Consider the following 5,486-nt stretch of genomic DNA (forward strand, 5'->3'; position numbering starts at 1 on the left):
GGGGGGAGAGCTCCTCTCCCGTTGGAAGCTGCAAGCCAATCCGTGGGCGGGAAACATCGGGGCTCCCACTCCGAGTCTCAGCCCGCACGGCCCGACCTGTCTGCGGTCTGTCCCCGCAGCTGGCACAGCGGGGGGCCCGCCAGCCACAACCACGGGCGGGGCCCGCCAACCACGGGCGTGGCCCAGTTCCTGCTGCTAACAAGGTGGACTGCGATCTTCAAGCCATGTCGAAAGTTTGATTCTGTAAGTTACAAGTATTCACAAGCTCTGAAAGTGGGTCCCAAACCCAGGTAAAAAGTGTCCCTGCTGAGAGCTGACAGAGCCCGGGGTTGCCCCCCTCCTGCCCGTCCCCGCCTGCCCTCATCCACCAGCACCCCCGGAAGTCGCCCTCCATGCTTCCAACGCGGCCAGGCGTTCCCGCCATTGTCCAGATGACAAGACGCCCCCCAAATCCCCACAAGTCAAGCTCATGTGAAAGCTCTTTGTGCCACTTTCCTGGACACACGAGCACAGCCTCGTCTCCGGCTGGGCTGCCGTCACTGGCTTCCCTGCCCAGCTCCCCAGAGGGGGGAGCTGTCTGTGGCTTTGAAGGAGGGGCTCAGGAGACAAGTTAGTAAACACGGGAAGGGAAGAACGAAAAAATAAAACACTGTGACTGGGGAAAACCTGGCAGCTGATATGAATGGTGAATTCCACTACGGTCAGTAATTACCCCTTTTTGGTCAGGAATCTGCAATCTATGTAGAAATTTGAAGGAATCTTTTTTTTTTTTTTTTTTTTTGAGAATTCTTGTTCTTCTCTCCCCTAGATTCCCCAAACATGGAGACAGTAAGTCCTGTGAGTATAGAAATTTTAACCAACCGTAAGGTAGGATGCAGTAATAAAAGCAGCTCTTTCTGAATTTCATTTTGAACGAAACATACAAAACCCAAGCTTATAAAGTAAGGTAGGAGGGGAGAGAAAGCGTCTTACTAGTAACATGCTCACACACTCAGCATCAGGTCTTCCAAATGCGTCCACCTGGGGACCAAATGCCATGGCACGCAGTGGTTCAATGAAGGTGCAACCCTGATGGGGGCTGGAGGGAGGGGGCTCCCTGAAGACTCTCTGCCCTGCTTCCTCCAACGACGTGGTGCTGCAGGATGTGCCAGCACAGAAGCACCGGTTCGCCAGCTCCAGTCCCAGACATGTTCAGCGCCCCTTCTGGACTTGCACACAAGTGAACCAAAACACCACGCCTGGCCCATGCTCTGACCACAGGGGGGCGAGAACCGTCCCCCGAAACACACTGGCCTCAGCACAGATCAGGAAACGTCCAGGTTGGTGGAAACAGACAGTGCAGGGCTGATCTGGGAAAACCTCACTGACATCTGACCTGTGTGACCCACGGGGCACCCTGACCAGTGCAGACCACAGACAGCGACTTCTGGGCTTGGGCACCGGGGATCCATGGCCTGTCCCAAGTCCATATTTTGTAAAAGATCATAGAAAATTTATATCTAACTCTCAAAAAGCAAAACCCAGAGAAAAGTCTGTCATTCCCCACAGGATGATTTCTAGTGGAAATAATGAACAGCGGGCTCGCAAACGGGAGAAGAGGCCGGGCAGCCTCCATGCCACTTTCTACGACGCGCGCCAGCTTGTGCTGACAAACCCTTCCTGGGGAAGCGTCCGCGGGGACAGGGCACCGCTGATGCCCAGAGGGCCCAGCAGGCCCAGCCTGGAGAACGTGCGTTCGCGCACACCGCCGCACAGACCTCAATAAACCCCATTCAGCCGTCACTGCAGGCTGGCCTCGGCCCAGAGGGCTGTGCCTGGTACCCAGCCACCCTGGCGTCACACGTCCGGAGGGAAGGAGCAGAGGTGGAAGGAGGTGAGCAGGACGTCTCTGGGCTGGGAACATGCGAGTCAAAGGCGGGCCTCATGGGTGGGTGGGTGGGTGTGTGGGCGGGTGTGTCTGGGCGTCTGGGGTGTGTGTCCCACCCTGGGGAAACTGACCAAGACACTGAGTGTCCCCCGAGGGAGTTTCCTAGTCCTCTGCAAAGTCCCTGACAATCAGCAAAATAGGAAAGATTCCTACAGCATAAACACACATTTTCCACCCTGGGACTGACCAAGACACTGAGTGTCCCCCGAGGGAGTTTCCTAGTCCTCTGCAAAGTCCCTGACAATCAGCAAAATAGGAAAGATTCCTACAGCATAAACACACATTTTATCTCTAGAGGGGTAGGGGAGAGGAAATGGCGGACCCCCTGGGACGCCAGGCTTCAGCAAAGAGCCGCCCGCTTCAGGGGCCCCCCAAGTGCCCGGGGTGGGGAAGTCTGATCTGCAGATGGAGTAGAGCAGCAGAGGCCAAGCAGCCTGGAACTACCCGACATCACATGATAAACACCGTTCTTCTCACCTTGAGGTTGAAAGTGGTAACGACGCGGAAGACGCACTTTAGGACGTCAGTCACTGACCCCCCCCAACCCCCCTTTCACATTTCCGTTCAGGCAAGAAGGGCTTCGGGTCAGGAGTGGAGGTGGCTCATGGCTGGCCCGTCCTGCCAGTGGCTGCCCTGCATCTGGGCCACTGTCTCACCAGGACAAACGTGCCGGGCCCTGGGACAGTCCAGGCCCAGAACATGACTCCTGTGACCGCCCAAGACATACCTGGAACCACACTGCACCCTGTATTCACAGCAGCCTGACGGAGAGAGAGCGCCCAGGCTCACTGTGAGGGTGAGAGCCTGAGCTGAGAAAAGCAGATCTGACCAGAGGCCACTGTCCCCAGAGACGCGCTGAGCCTCGTCCGGGCTCATGCCATGCCCACGGCGTAGCCCTTGCTGCCCGGCTCAGACGCCTGGCGGTCCGGCTCCAGCTGGGCCTCAGCAAAGCGCGCAGGCGGGAGGCTCTGGGTCCTGCCCCTCCTGAGCCAGCCTCCTGGGAAGGAAGTCCTGCTGGTCCCGCACCAGAAACATTTTCTTTTGTTGTTACTTGTTTATAAAGTGCTTCAGCCACTTAAAGAAAATCTGCTTATGGCACAATTTGCCTCAAATCGATTCCAAGTTGTAGAAGGGTTTTTCAACAGAAAAAAATTATAATTGAAAGAAAACAAGCAAGTGGGAATGGATCTGAAATGGAGGTGGGAACGTGGGCCGCCCAGGCGCGGGGGCAGCGTGGCCCCTCCACCCTGGCCCTGTGCCTCGTTTGCCTGGATGGAGGGCAGCTGGGCCATACAGGACACGGGGAACACACAGAGGAGGGGCTCGCGGAGGACGCCAGACGGCGGAGCGGGGTTGCCGGGGAGAAGGCAAAACAAAGCAGCAGGATCACAGCCCCGAAGAGGTGAAGAGGCTGCATTCACAACAGCAGGACACAATTAAGAGAACATCTAGAGAACAAGGAAATGCTCTTACAACTTTTAAAAAGAGGAGAAATAAAAGTTCAATAAAGGGTGGAAGGAGAAACTTGAGAAAAGCAGAAAAGAGAAAGGGATGGACACAGGAAGAACAAGGTGGGAAAGGACGACGAGTACGCAGGGGGAGAGAACGTCACAGAAGATAACCTCCTAGAAATGCAGTAAGTGAGTCTTCAGATCCAAAGGGTCCCATTAAACGTCCAGCCCCCTCCTAGGCACCCCGCTGAGACGGGGCCGGTGCTGCGGATGCCGAAGACCCAAGCCCCCCCACCCCCTGCAACGCCCCCAGGGGGACACACTGTGTACAAAAGGGCCAGGATCACAGGAGCATCAGACTTCTTAACAGACACACTCCAAGCTAGAAAGCGACATCAGTTCTGAGCAAAAACGTTTCCAACCTAGAACTCTCTACCCAGGATAAACATCTACCTAGTGTGAATGGAGAATAATGATAATTTTCAGGTGTGGAAGTTTTTATAAAAAAATTTGCCTCTCCTGTCCCCTTCCTCAGGACTAGAAGATGTTGTCCAATAAAAGGAAGGAGCAGATCAGGAAAGGGAAGACTGGGGAGCTGGGAGAGAGGGGATGCCCAGGATGGTGTGGAAGATGATCCCAGGGTCAGAGGCGCCCCCCGCACCTCGGGGCCAGGCGGGAGGAGGCCTGGGCTCCAGGTGATGATGTAAATGGGAAGGATGTGCCAGTCGTCCCAGGTACCAGGAGACCTAACCAAACAGAGAAGGGGGACACTGTAACTCCCGGGAGCGCAGGCCGGGGAGAGGCTGAGCAGTGTAGCCGTCACACAGCCGCACTGAGGCCATCAACCAACACTTCTGATGTGACCTCGCTGGGCTGATGGGGTGGGAGGAAAAGCCAAGTCCTCTATCCCACAGGAAGTCAGTGTATGATGATCTGAAACAGAGACACCAGAAGGTGAGTAGGTGCCGAGGGGCGTGAGGACAGGCTGGGCGTGGCCAGGGGCTGTTCTGTCATCACCAGCCCTGCAGAACCTTCTGCTTTCTTAGATCACCTGCACATATTACTGTGATGTGAATAAACCTTTAAAAAACACAAATGAAATCAGTACCACCTCTCTCCCTGTGGGCACCTCCTGAACGCGCAGCCCCGCCGTTCTACCCGCTCTGCTGGAGAACCTCAGTCTCCCATCTGTAAAGTGGGGACGGCAAGGATGTGACCGCACGGCAATACCACACAGCAACACCGCACAGGACCACCGTGGAGGTGAACGGATATACTGAGCTCCCAGCCCACCGCACAGGTCCGGCGTGTATGTCAGAGCCAGCTCTGTTTTTTTTTTTTTTTGCGGTACGCGGGCCTCTCACTGTTGTGGCCTCTCCCGTTGCGGAGCACAGGCTCCGGACACGCAGGCTCAGCGGCCATGGCTCACGGGCCCAGCCGCTCCGTGGCATGTGGGACCTTCCCGGACCGCGGCACGAACCCGTGTCCGCTGCATCGGCAGGTGGACACTCAACCACTGCGCCACCAGGGAAGCCCACAGCTCTATTTTTATCACCGTTCTTAAAATCTTGTGGCTCACGACCCTAACAAGTGTATTTTAACCAAAATAATCAAACCTGAGGGTTCCATGGCCTCAGCACGGACCGTTTAGACACTTCTGAGAGGCGATTTCAGACCCAGGAGACTAGGAAACTGGAAACAGCTGCCTGGCCCTCGGTGGGGAACTGGTCAATCAAATACAGGACACGTCCAACAGTCCACTGTGCGGCCACGAGCGATGCAGTGACACAGAAAGGAGACACGTCCAACAGTCCACTGTGCGGCCACGAGCGATGCAGTGACACAGAAAGGAGCCCGAGACACAGAGGGGCAGGAGAAAAAACAAGCTGCAGGACATTCTGAGCTCCAAGGGACCTTTCTGGGGAGGGGTCACAAATACTCACCCCCGTCAGACAAGCTCTCGGGCATGTTCAGAGAAGATGCACCTGCAAACATGGACTTCTCTCCAAGAATGTCACTGCACAATTTTTATTTTCTGAAACATTTCAATTTTGTACAGTGCACATATATTGTAATATTTCTGTAATCCGGGGGAAAATAAAGGGAAA

General features: G+C 55.4%; 1 protein-coding gene across 1 annotated transcript in view; it reads right to left on the reverse strand.

Moving 5' to 3' along the window:
* FOXK1 (forkhead box K1) overlaps nt 1-5,486 on the reverse strand; it is a 61,835-nt gene that overhangs the window by 6,077 nt on the left and 50,272 nt on the right. The window lies entirely within an intron of this gene.

The sequence above is a fragment of the Lipotes vexillifer genome, unplaced genomic scaffold, assembly GCF_000442215.2.
Source record: "Lipotes vexillifer unplaced genomic scaffold, Lipotes_vexillifer_v1.1 scaffold625, whole genome shotgun sequence".
NCBI classification, from domain to species: domain Eukaryota; kingdom Metazoa; phylum Chordata; class Mammalia; order Artiodactyla; family Lipotidae; genus Lipotes; species Lipotes vexillifer.